Below are 25,047 nucleotides of genomic sequence, written 5' to 3'. Positions count from 1 at the left end.
TGCCTGTCAGTTATGGTTCTTTTCCTGAGGGCCCCTATGTTTGAAGCACACAACTTTTAATGGTGTACTATCAACGCATGTGTTGTCCTTAATTTTTCATTTAGTCATTTATATTGTATTCAATTAGTCAGGTTGCCAATAATTATTCAGTGTACCGGGAATCCCTCCTACATCATTCACCCCTCGTATCAGCTGTACAGTATGTCTGCATTTATTTATCTATCTGGTTTGGGTTTCACTGTACATATTTATGTCTATTCAATGTGAATTTTGACTTTCTTTTTATGTCAAACTGTATGGATTTATAATAGTCTATTTTGCTTGTAATTGACACATTTCAATTTGACGTGACTGTCTGTCTGTCTGTCTGTCTGTTTGTCTGTCTACATCCATCTAGTTGTATATTGGTGTTGACCTTATTCATGCTGCCTTCCAGTTTCACTGTGATTTTTTTTCTATTTGCCTGCTTATCTATACACTTCCCTGTCTGCTTCTATACCCAGCCATTCATCTCATTAGAGGTATGTAGTTTACTTTGACAGTAAATATGCTTTTCAGAGGGGGCATAAATCACTGCTGCTGCCACTGGAAAGGAATTCAAGAAAGAACAAGAAAAAACAAATGTGAAATACTAGAGGCATGCCATCTCCCGTACATTTAATCCCCTTAGTTTCAATGACTTGTCACCTCCCTCCCCTTCTCTATCCTTCTCACTCTTCTCTGCATATCTCCCCTGTTCCTTATTGCAGCTATGATGGAACGTGGGAATTGAATTGCATTAGTGCAGGCTGCAGTTTTTTTTTTGCAGGATCTCGTATGTGCAGCCAGTCTCTCCCTCTCTCCTGCTCTGAATGCTACACAGCTCCTCCCTCCACCATTCACTGCCCTAGCTTTCTCGCCTCTCCTCTCTAGCTCTCCACTTCTGCACTGATCCATACTGTAGGTAGCAAAAGCAGCCGGTGCGTGTACTGCATGTGTCTGTATGTACATGTGAGTATTTTTCAAGAGGAGGAGGGTGACACTCAGTAATATTCTGAATTAACGAGTCCTGGATGACACAGTCACAAATCATTCTCAGACCCCAGTGCCCCAATTTTGTATTCATTTTCTCCAAAGTTCTTCAATGGCATTTTACATCTCTCTTCATCAAAAGCACTTGGATTTAATTTCTAGCATGGCAGTATGAATTAGAATTGGAAGTACCCATTTGAAGCAGGTAAGGCATTTTCAATATTTTATTATGGGTGGAGGGGACTCAAATGTGCACGCCAAGAAAAATGCTGTTATAAGATTTGGGTACTGCAGCTGAGATTACTAAACAGGGATATGGCGTTTGCCTTTTTTTGTTATGTGTCTGACCCCAGTGGTCATATTGTTAGGGCTTTGTGTACTATCTGAAATTGGGCCACTGATTAATTGCCTCATTCCTTATTCATTTCTTAACCCTTTCTGATCTCTGATCTGCCTTGATGGACTGGGCAGTGGTACTATGCTGTAGATAAACTATTTGTAAACTGAGTGCTTAGTTGTTTTGTTTTTATCAATGCTCATCATAGCAGAGACTGTAAACCTTTTAGCCCCATTTTCTACTACTGATGTAGCAAAATAAATTAGATAACCACAGGATTTGCTGCCCTCTTCTATAGTCAAGATCAGAGGCTAACAGCTCTACATAGACCTACCGTGCTACTGGCGCCCCTATCTTGCAAACTCCAGTTTACAATGGAAAAGCATAAGGTACTCCTTTTATAATGTCAGTAACAGCTTATTAAATCAGGGCTCTAAATGTGAAATAGCAAATCAAAACCATTAACTGTCATTAAAAACAGGTTTGCACGTCTTACTGAAAGCGGCAGCATATGAGATACAATACTCAGACTGCAGTATTGTCTGTTATTTTTAAGATACATCCTTGAGTGCCTGGACTGCTTTTTAAAAAAATGTTGGATTGCAGCTGTAGAATATGTTGGTTTACAAAGATTAAGACTCTCCTAGGTTAAACAGTACTGGAATTAAAAATGTTCTCCTGACTAGAAAGCACTCGTAGCCACCAGCTTGGGAAAAAGGAGGCTTGTGGCATGTTCAAAATCGAACATCGAGCTGCTTGGCATGTTTGCCTGAATGGCTTTTGGCACATCTTCAGAGAGAAATACAAATGCTGCAGATTGATTTGGGAAAATACTGCCAGACAACATTTTGCAATTTTTTTTTTATTTTAATTTTCACTTTTTTTTTGTTACCATATATCAAAATTGATCAAAGAGTATTCTGTTTTATGTATTGTAATAAATAAATAAATAAATAAATAAAATAAAACAACCTGATTAAGGATAAAACCACAGGCTACGATAAGCCTCCCTTTCACACAACAAGATCAGAGTAACAACATCATCAGCCTGGGCTGGGCTGGGTGAAAGAAGCCTGCCCATCCTTTTTTTTTTAACAATCGAATGCTTTCAATTATTTATTGTATTCTCTGGTGCTTTGCAATGCATGCATGTAGTGACAATGATATAACAGGGAATTATCTTTATATACAGTCAACTCTCGATTATCCGGGGCAATGGGGGGAGCGATTACACGGATAATGCTAAACATATAGTAGGGTTGCACCAATTAAGATTTTCTTGGCCGATACCGACAGCTGATGATTATCTGCTCATATCAGTCGATACCGATTGGATACCGATAATAATAGATGCAGGTAAGCTATTGTAAACTACTAGAACAAGACATAGGGCCTATATATAAACTGTTTCATAATTATATACAGACGTGCTCAAATTTGTTGGTACCCTTACAGCTCATTGAAATAATGCTTCATTCCTCCTGAAAAGTGATGAAATTAAAAGCTATTTTATCATCTATACTTGCATGCTTTTGGTATGTCATAGAATAAAGCAAAGAAGCTGTGAAAAGAGATGAATTATTGCTTATTCTACAAAGATATTCTAAAATGGCCTGGACACATTTGTTGGTACCCCTTAGAAAAGATAATAAATAATTGGATTATAGTGATATTTCAAACTAATTAGTTTCTTTAATTAGTATCACACATGTCTCCAATCTTGTAATCAGTCATTCAGCCTATTTAAATGGAGAAAAGTAGTCACTGTGCTGTTTGGTATCATTGTGTGCACCACACTGAACATGGACCAGAGAAAGCAAAGGAGAGAGTTGTCTGAGGAGATCAGAAAGAAAATAATAGACAAGCATGGTAAAGGTAAAGGCTACAAGACCATCTCCAAGCAGCTTGATGTTCCTGTGACAACAGTTGCAAATATTATTAAGAAGTTTAAGGTCCATGGAACTGTAGCCAACCTCCCTGGGCGCGGCCGCAAGAGGAAAATCGACCCCAGAGTGAACAGAAGGATAGTGCGAATGATAGAAAAAGAACCAAGGATAACTGCCAAAGAGATACAAGCTGAACTCCAAGGTGAAGGTACGTCAGTTTCTGATCGCACCATCCGTCGCTTTTTGAGCAAAAGTGGGCTCCATGGAAGAAGACCCAGGAGGACTCCACTTTTGACAGAAAAACATAAAAAAGCCAGACTGGAATTTGTTTAAATGCATATTGACAAGCTACAATCCTTCTGGGAGAATGTCCTTTGGACAGATGAGTCAAAACTGGAGCTTTTTGGCAAGTCACATCAGCTCTATGTTCACAGAGGAAAAAATGAAGCTTTCAAAGAAAAGAACACCATACCTACAGTGAAACATGGAGGAGGCTCGGTTATGTTTTGGGGCTGCTTTGCTGCGCCTGGCACAGGGTGCCTTGAATCTGTGCAGGGCACAATGAAATCTCAAGACTATCAAGGCATTCTAGAGCGAAACGTACTGCCCAGTGTCAGAAAGCTCTGTCTCAGTCGCAGGTCATGGGTCCTCCAACAGGATAATGACCCAAAACATACAGCTAAAAGCACCCAAGAATGGATAAGAACAAAACATTGGACTATTCTGAAGTGGCCTTCTATGAGTCCTGATCTGAATCCTATCGAACATCTATGGAAAGAGCTGAAACTTGCAGTCTGGAGAAGGCACCCATCAAACCTGAGACAGCTGGAGCAGTTTGCTCAGGAAGAGTGGGCTAAACTACCTGTTAACAGGTGCAGAAGTCTCATTGAGAGCTACAGAAAACGTTTGATTGCAGTGATTGCCTCTAAAGGTTGTGCAACAAAATATTAGGTTAGCAGTCCCATCATTTTTGTCCATGCCATTTTCATTTGTTTTCTTATTTACAATATTATGTTGAATAAAAAATCAAAAGCAAAGTCTGATTTCTATTAAATATGGAATAAACAATGGTGGATGCCAATTACTTTTGTCAGTTTCAAGTTATTTCAGAGAAAATTGTGCATTCTTCGTTTTTTGTGGAGGGGTACCAACAAATTTGAGCACGTCTGTATGTTAAAAATATAATTTTTTTTTATTTTATCTCCTGTATGAAACAAACAGTGTTTCATACAGGAGAGGGCTGTACTGTGTGATATGCGATGCTGTGGAATCAGGCTTCTTCCTCAAGGGACTCTTTCTCATTGCTTTCCTCTGGAAAGACACTGGCATACCTTCAGCTCTTTGCTGATTGAACCATTCCAGCATTGCTTTGTCCAAATCCTCATATGTTGCCTTTTTCATTAATTTCCTCTTAGAGAAACCACTACTCACATTTGAAATCAACTCCTCCTCCTTCTTTTTTAAATCACAAGCTGTCTGTTCACTAATTCCATATTCCACTGAAAGTTGTTTTACAGTACTACCTTACTACCCTTTTCCAGCTTCTCAATGATTTCAAGTTTTTTTTTTCAATCGTCAAAACCATGCATTTACGTTTATTTGGCACTGAGTGATTGACCTTGACCTAATAATAGAATCAGCGCATGTGTAATTTTTTTTCTGCAAGCACGGTTGATCCGCAAACCAGAAAATCCCACGGATATACATACATATATATATAGTGGCAGACCCAGAGGTAGGGTGATTGAGGGGAAGTATAGGAGGGCGACCCAAAATTGACTACAATTCACAAAATGGCCGCTCGTAGGGACTGCACTACCCAGAAGCCTTAGCGGGATGGCAGGGTGTGGTCAATGCACCTGCTAAGAACACATGGGTGTGATTCACCTATTTAAAAAGAGGCTGACTCTCAGCTCAGGTTGGTGAGTGTGGAGTTGGCGTGGAGTGAGGTAGGAGAACCATGTAAATATATTGAGAAAACTATTGATTTGCCATGTATGATCATGGACTGTTTTGAGAACGCTATTGCCTGTATTGACCCACCTTTGTATGAGAACCTGAAGTGTGTACCAGACTTTTGCTTTGTCCCAACGACTCTGTGTATTGAACATAGGGAAATAAACATACAGGTACTGTCCTGTTTTACCTCCATTACTGTCTCCAAACAAGTGTCTTGTCTCCTAAACCGATTTGTGTTCAAGTTTTACTCAGACGGGTACTGCTTTGTCACAATAGGTTGCTTTTTGCAACACCCATGTGGATATTTCCATCCTTAACTAAAACTGGTTAACATTACTGTTTCTTCTGTTGCTCCTCTCAGTTAATGAAATCATTCACAGGCTGGAGGGGAACTCTTTTGTTTAAACTTGATCCAGCGTAATATTACCATTCTACCAGTTCCTCATACCTACCCTTGTATTACTCAAAACAGAATGTAGTGAAAGTAAATGTCTCTGTTGCTGATGCTGGACTGTAGTGTGGAAGGCAGTCTCACTGCCTTAAAACCCTTATAAAAGGTTACCGTAGTAAAAACATAGAAAGGTTTATTGAAAGCATGGTAAAGCACAGGTAAGCATTATAAAACCCAAGGTATGGTAAAGCATATTTAAAATAATAAAAAAAAAAACATGGCAAACCATGATGGTAAATGCATATGCGGCAGGGCAGGACCCTGTCTGTAAATAGTGTTATGGTAGTGGTTGGCAGTGATGGGGACAATTCCTGTCCCTGCCGAAAACATGTGAGAATGTAGCTGCTCCTAATTGATCAATAGGTGCTAATCGGGAGCAGCCACATCCTATAAATGGAGAGCCCAGGGCTCCATTAGAGAGGAGGGAGTTGGTGAGTGAGCACTGTGTTGCTTGGGTTATATGTAAAGTGATCAGTGAAGGTGAATACCCAGCCTGCCATTAGTGTTTTCGTTTAACTGTTTATTTTGGCCATTGTGCCCTCTTGTTTCTGTTTGGTTTGTGTTATTTTTGTGTAAACTGTTTTTGTTTTGCAAAACACAAAAAAACTGCAGCTTCTCAGTGTCTGAGTCTCCTTCCCTGCCGGTAACATCGGGGCCTACAGCGCTATCCTATCACAGCATAGTACAAACATGGGAAAACTGAAAATTTACTGTGGTAAACCTTTTTTAAGGGATATTTATCTTCACCATTGTGAAGATCATTAAAACAGACTCCACTATGTAAAATGGAAGACATTTAAAAGACAATAACATCATCATATCACTTCGACCTATTGTACAAAACATCTGTGGTAGGGTGTTTTCATTTCAGCGCAGTCCCAAGTATTGACAGTCAGCTCCATTTCAGAAATGGATTGAACGCCAGGGGCTGGGATTCCTGGCAATATGATCTTTATCACTCTTCTGACAGGCTAGTATTCTAATATCTCACTTACATGGTTTTCCTTGGAGGTCACCGTTCTTAATGGGTCTTGTATAGGTGATATTATTAACAGATACTGCAATTCAAGTACTGCAACATATACTCTTAAAAATCAAGGTGGATGTCTGTGTGCTATTCACTGGTAGGGGTTATATTACAAGATGTATGCTCTGCTTATATCATTTCTACATAGTATAACATGGTGTTTTTCTTGGGTTGTATACTAGGGATCTTTTAGAAATCTCCTCTAAGCAGGAAGTTCCATTGCAGGGCACAACCACACGGATGCCGATGACATTCAGATGCATCTGTAAATTAAAGTTTAACACTTTTATAATAAAGGGAAAATGTATCATCCTATTTTATATTACTTATTTTAATTTTTTATACTGCTTATTTTTTGTTGCCTGCTTTTTTAAAGTAAGAATTAAAATGACTTTTTTTCAAATTATTTTAATGTTTGTAATTAAAAGGGGTCTTTTCTTTTACTTCTTTTGCATATTATACATTTTTATCTGTAAAGCACTTTGAAGTGATTTATCACGAAAGGCGCTATATCAGAAAGATGGATTGATTGATTCCCAACACAGGCGACTACCAGACAGTAAGGTTCTCTAATCAGGATTCTATTGCTTCGGTCATAACATCATGTTTTAACTTTTTTTGACATAGTTTACCACATATGAAGTATAAGAAGTAAAAATATATATTTCTATTTAGTTTGTAAACAGACACAGATAGCATTGTATTATGACAGTTAGAAGCCTTAAATTCACATGTGGCTAATTAGACAATTAAATAACCTATTATGCAGACATTATTATTATTATTATTATTATTATTATTATTATTATTAGTGCCAACTCAACATAGCAACATACCTGCTAGTTTAGTGCCTGGTTAAATACACATATAAATGTATGTATATTAGATAGGTGGGAATAAAGATTTCAAACCATCTATAGAGGTAGATAAATAGTAGGGAAATAAACATACAAAAAATGGACAGCTGGTAAACAGAGCTCTCTAGATGGATAGATAAATCAGCACACATCAGCTTACTGCCTCATTTCTCTCATAAAATGAGTGACAATTTAAAAAATGGCTGTGGCACATTGAGAGGTCTCTGAGTGGTGCAGTGAGGTTTGAGGGAGTGGAGAGGCCAGAGAGAGAGACAGCACACAGGACAGCTTAGACAGCAGATACTCTACCACACACTCCCCAAGCTCGCTGACATCCACATCCATTTGAGAAATCAGCAGTTGTGTCATTTTCAATACAGTTTTGATTATTTTGTGTTGTTTACTATAGAAGCCCAAATATTAGTCTATTCCATGTAATGTTATCAGCATAAATTATATATTTTTCAATTTCTGTCCGTGAAAGGAAACCAATAACTCATTAACCCTCTACAGTACTATAATACAAGGGAACATTATTTAAATCATACATTTTTATTGATTTTGGTTCAGGGCACATGAATCTCGGCACAGATGTTTGTTCCATAATTATCATAAATATGTATTTTGAAAAATAAATCATATGTATGTAATTTCAATCAAACTCTTAAAACAAGCTGCTAATTTAATTGCTTTCTTTGTCTAGTCTGCCTTTTTGTGGAAATGTAACCAAAAAACTAGAGGAAATGTTCTTACTATTCTTTTGTTATGTGTATTTATTGAAACATCCATTTGTGTCTTACTGGCATTGAAATTCAATGCAGTCATATTAGAACTGGTGAGATTACACTTACTGTAGATTACTGCATTCCATTCTGATCCCCACACTTCAATAAGGACATGACAGGCTGAAGAAATGGAACCTATTAGTGTATAACAAATGGGAGGTTAAGGTGGATTTAAGTATTTAAAATCCTAAAAGGGATCAACAAAGTTTAATCCATAAGTCACTATTTCAAGTGTAGCACCAAACAATATCAAAGGACATAGTTGAAAATTGAGGGGCCATAGAGTCACGTCAGAGAGTAAGAGTAGTGAGTATACGGATTAGTTAACCATGGAATGGTTGCTGCTGAGGTCTTTCAAGGAACAAGTTACAGAAATTTTGTAGGACCAGCATTGATGGTCTTTACTTGTTCCTAACTTTTCTCATGAAGTAGGTTTCTCATATAAAAGTTTAAACGTATGCCACAAAGTATTCAGTGGCAGTATTAAAGGAGGACGCTGAAGTAATGGTTTTGCTACAGGGTGGCACCAGAGTATTTCGTTGATGCAGGGAAATCGCAGTTCCACTAAGCGTTACTACAGGTTTTGAAAAAGAGTTAATTTAATCTAATCTAAAGACAGGAGTTTAGGGCAAGCCCATTCCGAAACCAAACAGTGTGGAATGATATGTTGTAGCATATTGGATTTCATCTTTTTTTGAATAAAAATGAGTTCGGCTGCATATAAGTAATTAGCCGTCAGTATCTTTAGAATGTTATACCACTGGGACATAGCAACCAGCTTTTTCATGATACTGGCAACTGTAATACATGTGTTATTTGTACCCTTGTTGGCAAAATGAACGTAAATAACATACTTGTTCTGAGGAGTAAGGATAGTAGGAATCTTAACAACATTAAAAAATGCAGGGCTTCAGCAATAGGGGGTCGAATCTTGCTTGTTAACATATGGAGGTCCAGGTTGTGAAGGGCATTATAGGTGATAAGAATAATCTTGAGCAGTATGAGTAGATCACTAGGCAATGCAGAGACTAGCACTGGGCTGACATAATCAATAGCTTTGATAGTTTTTGTACAAAAAAGACAGCAAAATCGTCAAGAAAGTACTGTCATCAAGTGTTGGATATCACAGAGCTTCTTAATGTTGAATTCTGACAAAACGGAGGTCATGCTTGTTGGCCCACAGCATCAACTAAAGAATATCAATTTACATAAGCTAGGCCTCAGCAGTCTCTCGTCAGAACTAAAACTTGAAATGAGAAATTTGGGGGTCTTTGATCTTGATCAATCTTTTGAGAATCACATTAGGAAAATTACTAAAGTGTCATTTTATCATCTGAGAAATATAGCTAAGCTTAGACCTATTATTTCCGTACCTGATGCTGAGAGGCTAATGCATGCCTTTGTTTAATGTAGAATTGACTATTGCAATGAACTTTTCTCTGGTATCCCAAAACGTGTGGTGTTTCGCTTACAGCTTGTTCAGAATACAGCCGCTAGAATTCTGACTAAAACCAGGAAAAGTGAACACATTACCCCTGTTTTGGCTTCTTTGCAATGGCTACCTGTGAAGTATAGAATTGATTTTAAGATTTTGTTGTTAACTTATAAAGCTCTGAATGGATTAGCACCCAGTTATTTGCTGGAGTAACTGACCCCCTAACTTCTGAATCGCACTCTAAGACCACAGGATGTAGGGCTGCTGGTTATTCCTAGGGTCAACAAGAGCAACACGGGAGGGAGGGCTTTTTCTTGTAAAGCGCCTAAATTGTGGAATGCTCTGCCTGCGTCTGTCAGGGAAGCTGGGACCATTACAGTTTTGAAAACTTACTTCTATAAAATGGCTTTCTTGTTAGTGGGTTTTAATGTAACTTTTATGGGCAGCAGTGTGGAGTAGTGGTTAGGGCTCTGGACTCTTGACCGGAGGGTCGTGGGTTCAATCCCAAGTGGGGGACACTGCTGCTGTACCCTTGAGCAAGGTACTTTACCTAGATTGCTCCAGTAAAAACCCAACTGTATAAATGGGTAAGTGTATGTGAAAATAATGTGATATCTTGTAACAATTGTAAGTCACCCTGGATAAGGGCGTCTGCTAAGAAATAAATAATAATAATATTGTATTATTATGATGTATGGATGTGTGTATGTAAATATATGTATCTATGTATGCGTGTGTGTGTATGTGTGTGTATATATATATATATATATATATATATATATATATATATATATATATATATATATTGGGGCTGCTCCGAATAACAGATTAATCAGATCAATTAATCAACTGAAGAGTTGATTACAGATTAACTTTTTTTCACAATTTAATCGTGCTGAATTTTATTTTTGTATATAAAATAAAACCAACCAATAGAAGATCTGCATTTTCTCCGCTGCAGTCCAATCATAAGTGAGCGGAGGCAGGACATAAACAGTTGAAGGTATTCTCTGCCTCGGCTGACAGTCTTAACCAATGTGAGTGTCAAAGATCTGCCCTGGTTTTGCAGCTGTCCAATCATGTGTGAACAGAGGCGGGACATAAATATGCTAGGCCCTAAGTGGTTTAACAATAGCTGGATTTTGCGTGATATTTTTTATTATAGAGCGTTATTGAGAATTATATTGAGAACGTCAAAGTAATATTTTGTTTTACTTTTTACAAGTAAAAACAAAATGTAATCAGACAACAGAGGCATCGTAGTCATTTTGGTTAGGAATCAATTTTCAAGAGGAACTTTCTCAGAAAAAATTGTTAAAAAAGGGAGGTATACACAGCAAAAATATCCAAACTGACACGGGAAGGGAAGGGATTTACTCGCCTTCCAACATTCAAATTATTAAAGGTATCATGGCTTACCGGTAGCAGTACAGAAAAGGCGACATGGAACAGCACGGCTACAGCAATCTAGGATGTCTAACGAAGTCAGCGCAAAAACATGAGCATTCCCAAAGCCACTTGCAAGCCACTGTTACACCTTCGGACAAACCCGGATCGATGTTCAAAAGAGTAGGGAGTAGGGATACAATACATCACAATGAGCAAGCAAGAACTGGCTTTCAGAGGGCACGCTGAGGGCACCAATTGCTAAAACAGAGGTAATTATGTGGAATTACTTTCTCTGATACTTTCTACGACAGCATGTTAAGCAAATCACTTGTCAATAGCCACAGTATTCTCGGGTACCTGTAACAAGATTCAGAACAACTTAATCTCTTCGGTGTCTCTGGTTTTGCTAGATGCAATAAAAAGGAAAAGTACAGGAAGCCAAGTGCGTAAATAAATAAATAAATGTTTTGCCCTCTTTAACTATTTCCTCTCCACATATTGCAGACACAATATTGATGTTGTTGTTGCTGGCCACTTTACTGTTTGCAGAATTAATCCCAAACTTCAAGGTTGTGTTCCAACTTCTTCATGCAATCAGTCTTCAGTAAAATTAATTTTTCTGCTCCAATATTTTCAGCATTAAACACTAACATGTGTATGAGTTTAGCATTACAATCGCTGATGAGTATCCCACTATTGTCTTCTAATTCATGAGGGAAAAAAGCATCAGTATAAAGCCCAGGTGTGCTTTTCCATCTGAAATGCACCTGTATGTGTTCCACACACTTCCCATCTGTACATCATTATAGAGATGCATGGCTTAGCCCCAAGTGCCACCCCGCTGATTACCCTAAGTGGGTTCTCAAAGCTGGCTCACTGTGTTGGGTCTGTTTAATACAGTGATTCCCAGTCACAGATTCACCTCCACCACTAATTCTGTTGAATTGTAGTGAAACATGAGAGAAACAATGGCACTGGTTACAAAGGGACATGGTGTCTGGACAGCTCTGCTAGTTCAACTCAATGCCGACCTAGGGGTAGGTATACTAAGATGGGCCAGTCGCAGCGCAAACATAGCGCAATTTGCATTTTCATTGCGACACTTAGCAAAGTAAACATGGTGTCGTATGTACTAAGAGAAAATATGTTAATGAATTGAGCCACAATATACTAATTTAAATATTTGTTGCATCTTCTTAACGAGATCTTTAGCATTATACATTGTGAGAGTCGTCCAACATTGATCAAATAAATAGCAGGAGTTGAGTAGTGGTTTGCTGCAGCAGAGGGTGTCCGAAGGATAACGTCTATACAGGGTGCAAGGATCAAAAGAAATAGTTTTTGTTAAATGTAAATATCATCTGTACAATGCATTTTGTTCTGTCTTCATTTTACCTATTTTGGTTCATTTGTTACCACATCATTCATTTGTAAATTCAAGCCAGATAAATAGCTTGTAGATTCTCTGTATACATTTATATTTTCCCAAATTGCTTTTCTCCAACTCTAAAAAGTTGAATTTGACCTTTAAGTATATGCTTGAGGACATCAAAATACAGCAAGAGGCAAGACTTGAGTGCAACTCAGATGGCAAGGTTCCTAAATTAGTTATCTGCACCTCTAAAATGTTGCACTTATAAAGAAATGACCTTACAAGCCCTATGCTTCACTCCCCCACATGAAGGAATATGAATCTGTTCTGCTTGGCTTCCTATATATAACATCCACTCAACGGCAAAGAAGAAGTGTTTATAAAGATGCCTGGGCCAGTCAGCAATGACAGTGAAGAAATAAAAAGATGCAACATATTACATAGCCTAAAAGAAAGAGATGTTACAGCAATGCTGTCAAAGGGGGGGAAGGTGTGACCTCCCAAAGGAGGGAGTGTGGATGGTTATAATACTGGGAAAAGGGAAGTAGTGCTGCATGGTGTCAAACTCCTTAGAAGAGAAATGATGGATTATGTATCATTTACCTATCATTGTTACTGAAGCAAGCAGAGAAATCTGTCAGACACTGCCAGCTTAACTGGTTAATCATACTGGTAATTTTCTATGTGGATATCATTGGATTTCATTGATTTGACCTAAAAAAAGGGATAATTAGCAGGCTTTTAAAATGTGCAGACGAGACAAAGGGGGTAGTGGTCGACATGTATGCAGCAGCCCAGGTAATCCAAAGAGATTTAAAATAAATAAATAATAATAATAAATAAATAATAATAATAAAATAATAAATGTAGTGTATTCTGGGAACAGGTGTCTCTAGACTTCCCTGTCTGATTGTTGCATCACCTTACATTTTCATGTCACTGGCCGTGTTTCCATGCAGCTTAGAGTGATAGAAATACTGTGTCTCAGCGGACATTGGCTATCAGACTTGAATAGAACTTTCACACCTTACAGTAACTGAACAAAACCTGAGTGTTTAGAGCCTGTAGAATGATACAGTTAAATTGTTAACGTGAAACTAGGATTCATTTTTAACACACCACATCAAAGGGACCGCCCACAGGCTGGAGAGCTTTGAGAAACTTCCTTTCCGTTGCTTGGAGGTGTAGAGCCACACTCGCCCTCCTGGCTGACATTCCGGCCCACCTTTCTGTCTCGCCGAAGTCTCTGTGAATTCTAAAAAACCTATGAGTAATTAACAGCATTGTGTCAATAAATAGTATGGGTCATATTAGCTAAGAATGATACTCCCTTGTGCTAATTTCACACAAGGTTTATAAAAAGTTAGCAAGTTAATTTCAAATGGTAACATCTCTAAAAACAATTGTATACATATTAAGATCAAGATGTTTCATATTTTGGTATACCTAACTGTAAACAACTGTAGACATCCTCATGGTTAAAGATACACATTGTAACACTAACTGTCATTCGTACATGTTCTTGCGTTCTTATATTGTTATGTTTTTGCATGGGCTGTGGATCAGGAATGATCATATACTGGTATGGTGTGATAGAGTCCTGGTAAACTTGCCTCAGGTAGCCGAGGAGAACACAGACGAGACTGAGATAGAGATTGACGTTGATACGCCGACACAGGCGCACGGGATTTAATCAATAAACATAAACAAAAAGTAAACAATAATGTCATGTGACGCTACCAGCGATGGTAGCGCACAGAGGACGATACATGACTGTACAAACACTCAAAAATAAAAACACAATACAACAAACTATAAATCAAAGGTGCCGTGAAAACGGCAGGCCTTGCAGCAGCCCCGATCACAGCGATCTCTATGTTTTTATACTAACGCTCTGCCGAGACACGCCCACCTGCCTGCTGGAACAGCTCATTGCTTTCAGCTGCTGCTCCACGCAGACAGGTAATCGTCCATGGCGGAGCGCAACATCAATTAAACAGATAATTAAATCAATTTACAACAAATAATGCAAAAATATACAATAAAACTACATATTTCCCCATGTGTAGGGCTTCCGCCCTGCCACATATCCTCCCGCTCAGAATGGAACCCGTAGGGGTCCATTCGACAATTTTTATATGTATATTTTTTTAAAACACACAAACAAATCACAAGGGTGGGTGGGAGGGAACACTGGAGCCAGCAACAACAATCAACACACGCCAGGCTCCAATGTTAGCTTCCACGCAAGCATCAAATCCATCAGCGTCACTATAATTATATTTCTAAACATTATCATTAATCACAACTATTAATTATCAAAATTATTACGTTTACCCCCACCGTCACCATTATTTTCTCTCTGGGCTTTTAATCCCGGGGTGCCCGTCTAACCCCATGGTGACCCCCTAAACCCTGTGTCCCTTCTCGGGGCTCCTCTGCAGAGGGCAGCCCCTGCGGTGGTCAAGTCTTTCAAACTCTGTTTGTTCGTGAAATCACAGCATGGGAGTGATGGCTCCGGCAGCTACGGCTGGACCAAAGGCAGCAACACTCCTGCGTGCGTGTTAGTCCCATGACGTCAGAAAACGTGAGTGACGGCTTCAGCAGCAATGGCTGGACTGAAGGCAGAAACTCCTCAAGTGGTTGGCCCGCCTCCTCAGGCTCTGGGGGCCGGAGCTCCTCCTCTCTCTTCCGACGCTCGGTAGGATGCACCTCCCTCATTGGACCGGGCTCCTGCCGCTCGGGCATTCGGGCTGGACACTCCTCCCTCCCAGTCCTTCGGACACGAAGCTCCACCCTCTCTGACGCTCAGGTTGAAGCTGATTGTCGTTGGCTTGCTCCTGCTCCCCCCCCAAAAAATTCAGGGGTTTGCTCCTCAATGTCTCTCTGTCGCGGGTCGATTTTCCATTGAGCAGGATACAGCAATCCCTTTCTGACACCAAATTGTGATAGAGTCCTGGTAAACTTGCCTCAGGTAGCCGAGGAGAACACAGACGAGACTGAGATAGAGATTGACGTTGATACGCCGACACAGGCACACAGGATTTAATTAATAAACATAAACAAAAAGTAAACAATAATGTCATGTGACGCTACCAGCGATGGTAGCGCACAGAGGACGATACATGACTGTACAAACACTCAAAAATAAAAACACAATACAACAAACTATAAATCAAAGGTGCCGTGAAAACGGCAGGCCTTGCAGCAGCCCCGATCACAGTGATCGCTATGTTTTTATACTAACGCTCTGCCGAGACACGCCCACCTGCCTGCTGGAACAGCTCATTGCTTTCAGCTGCTGCTCCACACAGACAGGTAATCGTCCACGGCGGAGCGCAACATCAATTAAACAGTTAATTAAATCAATTTACAACAAATAATGCAAAAATATACAATAAAACTACATATTTCCCCATGTGTAGGGCTTCCGCCCTGCCACATATGACTTAACAGTTAAACTCTTAATACCACTAGTGGATAGAGAATGTACCCCTACTGAGCCACTAACACCATGATCTGCAGCACTTGGTCTTCTTTCTTAAATACCTAGTCCCATTGGGACACTGATTCACTGACACTGTGTTTAGGGAGTTGTGGATATGATGGCGATTAGGTCTTTACTGAGGACTAATTTAGCAGAGGAATCCAAACAGAAATAATTGGCAATCTAAGCACAGCATTATTCTTTTCATTGCATTCATAAGTGAATTCACCTCTGCCACTGAGGACAATAGAGAAGATAAAACAAGCCTTGGGAGAAATTGAATTTTTAGATGGATTAAATTGTCACAATTGATCAAACAGCCCTGTTGTCATAATGTCGCAAAGGAACATTAGTACAAAATTAGCTTTTTCTAAGGGCTTTATAAGAGAAAACCCCATAACTTCAAACAATCCATATACTTCTGACTGCCACCCAATTTTTGGTCTCAGTCAGTGATCTCCGACAGTTGGAATGACATCATCTGCACTGCCACAAGCTGCGTCTTTTTTTCTAAAAGTCGTACGGCCTTTTCTTGTGTGTCTGCGACCACAAAACGCACAACATTTGTCCAACATTTGTCGCATGCTTGTAACTTTTTAAAAGTACACATTGCAACAAAAGCAACACGCTGACGACCACAGTTTTGCTATTCTTAAGCCTGTACTATTGTATCCCAGTTGTTCAGAATAGTTGAGAAAGTATTTGTGGGAATGTTGAAATCTACAGCAACATCTTTCTTTTTCTTGTACGGTGGTGTATTATCCACTGCTTTCAACACCTCCACTTTTGTCTGCAAGGATAATGCATGTTTTTTATGCTAGTCGCTCATTTCTATGTGTCATGGACATGGCATTGATGCAGAAGCACTATGGCAATTTGAAGTGCATCATAAACAGAACTATAATACTGTACAGAGGCACTAATCTGGATTCAAGTTAATATATTTCCCAATATCCTTTACACTCAACTGTTTGAATTAGGGCAATTAGTTTTATTCAAATTTTTCTTCCCAAAACAGGTTATAAGGTATATCATAAATAATTTTAAAAAGCACCACTTCGTTATTAAAAAATGTATTACAAAAGAACACTATTGCTTTTATGTGTAAGGAGACCTAGTTATTCAGTATAGGTCCTGTTGTTAGTGTTATTTATATTATGATTTATGTTGTATGCTCATTAATTAGGTAGACCTCTTGTTAACATTAACCTTTAAAATTGTTTCAAAGCCATGGTGACAGGGTGGCCAAAATATATATTTTTTAGTCCTTGAGGTTTCCAATATGTCTTTGTAAACATATTAATTAATGACTTTGAGGCCAGCACTCCCAGAGGAGAACATGCACCCCCTAATTAAAAATGTTACATTTACATAATGCTCACTTTATTCCTCCCCAGAATTCCACATGATCTTCACCTAGAAAATGTTTTGCTTGAATATTTGCTTTTCCTGTTTTTCGTACTAATGAATGTTTTCTGTCTTGCATCCTGGTTCCTGATGTATATCTCTGATTGTTTGTGGATGGACAACCGGTACTCAACGATCTTTCAGGCCACGTAGCCACCACTTATTTAGCAAAGCTAGATTAAAATCATAAACATCAAGCATATTAAGCACCTCCATTACCAGAACATCGCCGGTTAAATGGCTAGTATTTAATTCGTCATTCGCTAAACAACACGTCCAATGATCAGCTAGAAAGGGCTTTATATCTTACCTCAGTCCCTTTGTTCCCCCGTCTCCTCTTCCCAAGCCTCCACCTGTTTTTTCAGCCTCGTCTAAGGGGGTTGGCAGCTGCCCATGGCTTCCCTACAGTCACCCGCTCCACTATCAGCAAACTAACTAAGGTACCTCGAAGGTCGAGGCTAAAGATGTAATGAAAATATGTATAACATTGTATTTGTTGTGTAAGCTGTAATAAATATTGTTCTCTATCGCATAAGTTTTCCTGACTGAACTACTGTAAACAGTTCACTGAATCAAATTATGGGACCTGTGCTGTGCTTGCTCTTCGGTTCAAAATAGCTTTCTCAAATAAAGAGAATAATAATTAATCTTTGTATACATTAATTGTATTATGTTTCTAAATTGTTTTTCAACAGATTTTAAAAAAATGCATTGTATAACTTGTATCTAAGCAGTGGCTGTCATTTTGCACATTTACTTAAAAATAAATAATTTGCCTAATATATGTTAATTAAATTCTCATTATTTTATTAAATATTGAAAACAGTGAATTAGTAAAGGATTTGTGAATCAATAATTGATAAAAATATGAAGGGGTAAAAATGATAATACCAAAATAGCATGAGTGATATAGTAAGAATAAAATTACCAGTAAATTGAACTGAAAGAAAATCAATGTTACAAATGTAATTTCAGGAAAACGGCTCCATACTTCTTGAGTCACTGAACATTCAATTTCCAAGAGGGTCCTGGCAAGAGGTAGCTCACTCCTACATCCATAACTTCAAAACTGTTCTAAGGTAAAACCAGTTAAGTTGACAAATGTTTCGGCTAGTGTGTACACTAAAGAAGGCACTAGCCTATAAAATGGGCCCAAGTATAAAAAAGCAAATTTAACCTAGTCCATTATTACCCTTGGGACATCAAACTGAAACTACAGTAGGTAGACAGGCTAAGGCATGACACAGGCTCAGTGCAATTAGCCATCACAATACCTCTGTGCCATGGGACAGAAAATCCCCATCCTGATACCTAGTAGCATTATAGGCTGCTGATAACTCCAGACACGGCATGAATGACAGGCTTAAATTCTTGGGGAGAAAATCGTCTCTTGAATAATTAACAGTGTTTTTTCTTTGACACTGGGATTGCCAGGGCCCATGATCTCCCAGGGTAAAGCAATTAGGTAAACTATCCATTGCATCTCATGGGTTATTATGTACATTTACCTCAGAATAAAGGAACTAACACAGAGAGAAGTTGATGAGCTCTGAGGTCTGATCGCAGATCATTAGTGAAGGAAAGATGGAACAGGCAGGCCTGGGAACTGGCAATCTGAGTAGTGAGATTGCTTCTCAGGGGAACAAATTATCTGCAATACGTGAACAGTACAGACAGAGAGCAGGGGCTGAATCGAGATGACATGTGTTTCTTTTACCAGTAGCACTTAGAACGGACCATTCTCAATGTGTAACAATAAAATCTCAAATTAAATTGAATGTTAGACCTTTGATTACTGTTGTTGGGCATGTAGTCTACTTAAAACTCACGTACTTCTTTGCTGCAGTCGAGTACTCTTAACCTCTGAGAAACTCAAACCCACTTTACAACAGCCTCTCTTACAAAAGTTTCCTATAGTAAAAGCATAGCAAGGCGTAATACAGCACAGTGAATATTGTAAAGCACATACACTCACTGTACAGCCCAGAGAGATATGATAAAGCATATTAAAACATGGAGAACCATGGTAAACAATGGTAAATGTACAGAATAACCATGGGGAAAAGCATGGAAAAACTGCAAAACTACTGTGCACATTTACTGTGATAAACTTTTATAAGAGCAATTTTTCTATTTTTGTTTTTTTAAAAGGTAAGAAGCCTACCATTTACCTTTCAGAACGGCCTTGTTTATTTACATTAACAACTCAAATTATGGGGTCTTTGCTGTGCCCAGTCTTTTGGGTTAAAACACTTTTCTCAGTTCAATTTTATCAGTTCAAATTTCTAAACCATTTTACATGGTCTTTTTCTGATTTTACTTTACCATTCTTACAATGTTTCTGTCTAGCCTTTTATTGGTCTTCCTCTCTTCCTTGTTTTTTTTTTCTCTTACTGTACCAGTGTCTTTATGCCTCTAAATAATACACTTGTATTTTTCCTTCTGAACTGCCTTGTTTCTTTAAATTAATGACTCCAATTATGTGGTCTTTGCTGTGCTTGGTCTTCGGGTTTAAAATAGCCCTTTTAAGACAAAAAGATGAATAATTAACTTCTTTATATAAATTAACTCGGTAGAATGTAAAACTGTTTTATGCCAATTTTATAACCTATATAATTGTCATTTTGCACACATTTTCTTAAAATGATTAAAGTTCTCATTATTTCTAGTTCTAGTTGACTTGCAAAAAGATGTTAAATATTGAAAACAGTGAATTATTGAAGACTTAGTGAATTGCCAAATTGTTAAATAATGAGGGAGTTAATATGAATTAGATTGGGATACCATACATGTGTTGTTTTGTTGTTTTATTTAAAGTTTGACATATGTATTTGAAAAATGTGTACCTTGAGATGTTTGCGTGAAAGGTGCTATAGAGAAAACAACTACTACCTTACCTTCCTCCCACTGCTCCAGAACTCTAACCCCTGATCTCATTACCTTCTGCCCAGTGCTAAATCCTTCTCTTTATTTCTGCTTTCAATGTCATCAATCATAAAACTGACTCCCGCTTAATCAAAAGCAATTTCTTAATTTGCCCTGGTGTAGTAATTAAATAGTAATAAACCTGTACAGTAAATTCAACACAAAGAAATATGAATAAAATATTGCAGATAGCATAAGGCCTTCTCTATCAAGATGATAACTAGCAGTGAGGCAGATATATTGAGAATCCATGCTTCTAAATATTTTATCTTGGGCGTTTTAGATGGAGTTAGATTATAGGCTGCTCAAATCACATGACAGTGGATTTCTGCACCTCAGTGTAGCAGACTGCAATTTCAACCTGGAAATCAAGGACTGTGACATGCTTCTTTGTGAGAAGTGAAAGACACCAATAAACACACAATAACTCAAACACTGTATCAACCAAAATAGTGCACAGGGATTTCCTTTGAATGGGTTTTTAGTACTGAAGGTGTTGTCACTTCTAGGAGATAGACAGAGAAGTTATCTACTGTACAGTCAAATGAATTATAATGACAGGTACAGACTTACTGGGATTATATGAGACTATAAGAGCAAAGGAAACTTAGAGCAAAGGAATCATAGTACTAGACCCTTCAGTGGGTCTATCCGATGTTAGCACAGCTTTTGGCTTCAACTGACTTAGCATCAGCCCACTTAAGAAGCTTAAGGGGGGTTCACAACAAGACTGCCAACCATCTGTAACATTAGGGACAGTCATTAAAAAAGTGACATTTTAACACTGTCCATAAACCTGTAAATAACAAAAAAAGTTGTGGTTTTGGATCGAAATAAAGGATGGTATATTTCGAATGACATATACCTACAACTTATGTGATGGCAGTGAAAAGTATCAAAAGAAGAATGCTAATTAACAATGCTGTGCTGAAATTAGTACTCGTTCTTCAACCAAGTAGCCAAAGCACAACGAGCTCGGGAGACATCGTCCAGCTTGCAATGCTTTTCCCACAGATTTTTCTTGGAAATATGCTAGATAGCCTAGAATGGAATTTATGCAGTACCAAGTGACTGACTTGACAGATCTCAGACAGGATCTGGCAGCTGATGAATACTGGCACAAAACTGCGCTCTTGTCTACACCTAGCAGAGAGCCACGTTTTCCTATACTTGCCAAGTTTGCCATTAATATGTTGGCTTTGCTACACAGTACTGCAGAATTAGAACAAGTTTTTTTTTCAGATGAACCTTGTAAAAATAGACGTAAGAAATCAACTGTCAACTGATATTCTGTATGGAATTCTGACTATCAAGACGGCTGTTAAAAACAGCATAAGCTTCAGACCAACGAAGCAAATGTGTCCATTTATGACCATAAGTAAACAGACCTAAAGTAATGTAAGTACATAAAAATAGTCTATTTTATAATGTATTTTATTGTTTCTGATTTTTTAAAAATTATTTCAGTAAAGAAAATAGTGTAAAAAAAGTAACTTTAAAGGTCCACACACCGGACGTGATGCGATTTGCTTGCCAATAAAATGGTATTTTCACTGCGCCACTACTTCACACCAGTGGCAATGTGTATATATATACTTAGAATACTTATTTGAGTAAAGGTAAACAAATCATACTCACCAGCTATATGGAAATGGAAATGGACTGCCAGATGTTATCCCTCATTGCTGTGTCTTTATAATTTGTGTGTCCTTTATTGTACAGGTATTTTGATACTGCAAGAATGATATTTTCTTCCGCCATTGTTTACTGAAGGCGCGCAAGAGAAGATGTTCCTCATTGGTCAGTCCCCCAGCTGCCGCATGACAAAATCGGAAAAATAGACACCATTCCTATTTTTTCACATCACTTCTGTGTCGCTTCAGTGTCGCCCGTCGCATTGCAGGCAGTGTGAACGTCTCATATCAAAAATACATTTTTATTTATTTTTTGTTGTACGACACATTCGCTTGTCGCACGACACATTCACTTGTTGCATTGCGTCCGGTGTTTAGAGGCCTTAAGTCTGTATGTCAGTAAAAATGAAATTGCAAAGTTGGCAACCCTGGCTGACGATTACTCCCAATGTGGTTTCCAGCATTAGAGCTACTTTATCTTTTGAATGTAATGTTTTCTCCTATTCCTTGGGATAAGCATAGCACCTCATGAAACTGGTTATAATTGCACTTGAGTCTGAAAAAACTTAAAAATTCCATAGGTTACTTTACAGCCACAAAAGAAGTACTGCATATTGAGAGGAGAGATGACTGTTGAACAGATGAGCGCACTATATTAAAGTGTAGTCTTTTGAAGATGTATCGCTCTCTCTCTCTCTCCCTCTCTCTCTCTCTCTCTCTCTCTCTCTCTCTGTCTATATATATAAATAGAGAGAGAGAGAGAGAGAGAGAGAGAGAGATGTGTGTATGCAGTATATGTGTGTGTTTAACTAAATGCTAGTAATAGGGTAAGAGATAATGAGACTCACTATTGGAAAAATAAACTAATTTATTGCAGTCATCATAAGAAATTAAGAGAAAGGTTAAGAGAAGCTATAACACTGCACATTACATTCATTTTGGTAGTAATATATTTGTTGTTGCCGCACGTTTTAGCATTTTAATAAACACATTATTAATTTTATTGAATGAATGAATGAAACGCACTGCTTTAGACTCAACGTCCCAGTCTTTGGTTGTCCTCCTAAATGTATGCTTTCTTTAATTATTTAGTATGAACAGGAACAAGCTAGAGAAAGTACATCATTGAACAGAGTAACAGCTTTCTCCATTCTAGGTAGTATCTGCCCCCCACTGGTTCATACTAGACATGGCTACTGGTCTGGATAATGGGGTTGTGGCAGGATGGTTTGCAGTGGTGAAGTGTGGTGATGTCACGGACCAGGAAGTACAGAAACCAAACAATGGATGTGCGGGTGAAGCAGAATGCAACGGCACTCAGCGTGGATTTATTAAATCAAATAAACAAAACAAAAGATTTAAACAAAACAACAAAACAGAAACAAAAGGGCACGAGGGCCAAACGAATCAGACAGACAAACAAGTAAGTGTCGTGCTGGCTAATCCAGCACGTTTAAGCAATTGTTATTTCTGCCTCCTCTCTATCTCCCCGTACCTCCTCTCTGCACCCAACCCTGCAGCACGGACAGCTGCAGGTTCTAATGCTCTGGCCGAGGGGTTAACTAGCTGTTAATTAATCATTACCCCTTGGCCACAGTCTGCACGCGTTTGGTAAGGATGCATGACTGTCAGCTAGTTAAATAATCAGTAGCTGATCAGTCATGCATCCTCACAGGGTTTTTAAATTATAAATATAAAAAACAATAACAAAAGATGCGGCGCTTTTATCCGCGCCGCAAACAAAAATACAAATAATAATAAATAGGGGCGGGACACTCCGCCACAGGGGTTTAGAACAAACAGAAGCTCTTCTAGACAGTATATTATAGGAGGCAGTACAGCATGTGTTTTTCTTAGCTTTTGTAATTCATAAGCTACACTGAAAAAATGAAACACTGTAAGGTGTTTGATGAGTGGCCACCCACTTTGTGTTAAATGCGTACCTTAAAGGATTTGTTCCTAGTAAAGGTAATTTGGAAAGGAATGCCTGAAAAATGATCTTTCCAGGCATACCCACATGAAATCAAATATATTAAAGGCTAAATTACATTTAATTAAATGTTTTATATTTCAACTCTGCTGGCTCTCTCTCTCTCTCTCTCTGGCTGCCAAACTTTCCAGACAACCTCCACTTTGGAGCGATTCAAAACATGACTTGACGTACGCTCTAAAAAGGCTTTCTAGGGATTGATGTGTTCAAGCCATTTTGTTTTGGTGTGAGTGCGTTTGTACTTCCTGTTCACTGCAGTCAAGATCAATTCCAAATGAATTGATTGTTTTTAAGCCACCTCTAAAGAAGGTTAGAAAAGGATTGACTGAATAGGGTGTGTGATTCAGTTCACATTACAGACAGATCAATCTGAAATAGATGCGAGCCTATACCAATAGAGGCAGGTGACTTCCGTCACGATTTCATCTGTGACAGTGGGTCGGTCTTGACCTGAACATCCCATGCCTAGCAGTCCTGGTCCTCTTTTGAGGAAGACTAACATTGTGCATAGTTATGTGATGGCTTTGTCATGTGGATGAATGCTGAGCTAAGCTAATACCAATCTTTCAGTCACCAGGGATTTATTTTCCAGTCCTTGGTAGTGTCTGTAATTCAAATGTAATAACATATGAGCATTATTTACTAATACATTTAAATAAAGTAAACAATAATTCATACTTAACCCTAAAACTAACATTGATTAGCCAATAAAGAATAAGCACATACCACCTGTAAGTATTAAATGTATCCTAAATTGATGCTGAAATCAGTAAGAAACATGATAGTTCATACATACTATATTTAAAATGTAACCCAGTCCTCTATATTATTACCAGCCTGAGTAACAATCATAATGCTTATGTATTTCTTGTTGTCTACCTTATTGATTTCACCCAAATACTCGTTTCCTTTGGCTGTTTGTTTCTCAAACGGTTTCATTGTGTAAAGAAAAGACCCTCGGATCTCCTCGCCCTTTTCTACCTCTTTCCTTTCTGCTCTTGAATTGGATCACAAAGAGGATTAGGTCTTGGGATTCTTAATTAAACACAAGGGCACGTCAAGACTAAGAAAGAACATGCCTTCAGTTATTTATTT

General features: G+C 38.3%; 1 protein-coding gene across 7 annotated transcripts in view; it reads left to right on the top strand.

Moving 5' to 3' along the window:
- LOC117428391 (leucine-rich repeat and immunoglobulin-like domain-containing nogo receptor-interacting protein 1) overlaps positions 1 to 25,047 on the top strand; it is a 558,576-nt gene that overhangs the window by 435,914 nt on the left and 97,615 nt on the right. For 2 of the 7 annotated variants that reach the window (XM_034047335.3, XM_034047336.3), the window contains exon 1: positions 890 to 1,216. The exons of 4 other annotated variants lie outside the window; for them this stretch is intronic. The gene's annotated coding sequence lies outside the window, so the exon portion shown is untranslated. Of the gene's footprint in view, positions 1 to 889; positions 1,217 to 18,378; positions 18,483 to 25,047 lie in introns of those variants that run through there. One more of the 7 variants, XM_058994915.1, reaches the window with a different exon arrangement.

The sequence above is a fragment of the Acipenser ruthenus genome, chromosome 21 (assembly GCF_902713425.1).
Source record: "Acipenser ruthenus chromosome 21, fAciRut3.2 maternal haplotype, whole genome shotgun sequence".
Lineage (NCBI taxonomy): Eukaryota > Metazoa > Chordata > Actinopteri > Acipenseriformes > Acipenseridae > Acipenser > Acipenser ruthenus.
The sequence above is the reverse complement of the archived record's forward strand: the minus strand, read 5'-3'. Positions and strand labels throughout refer to the sequence as shown.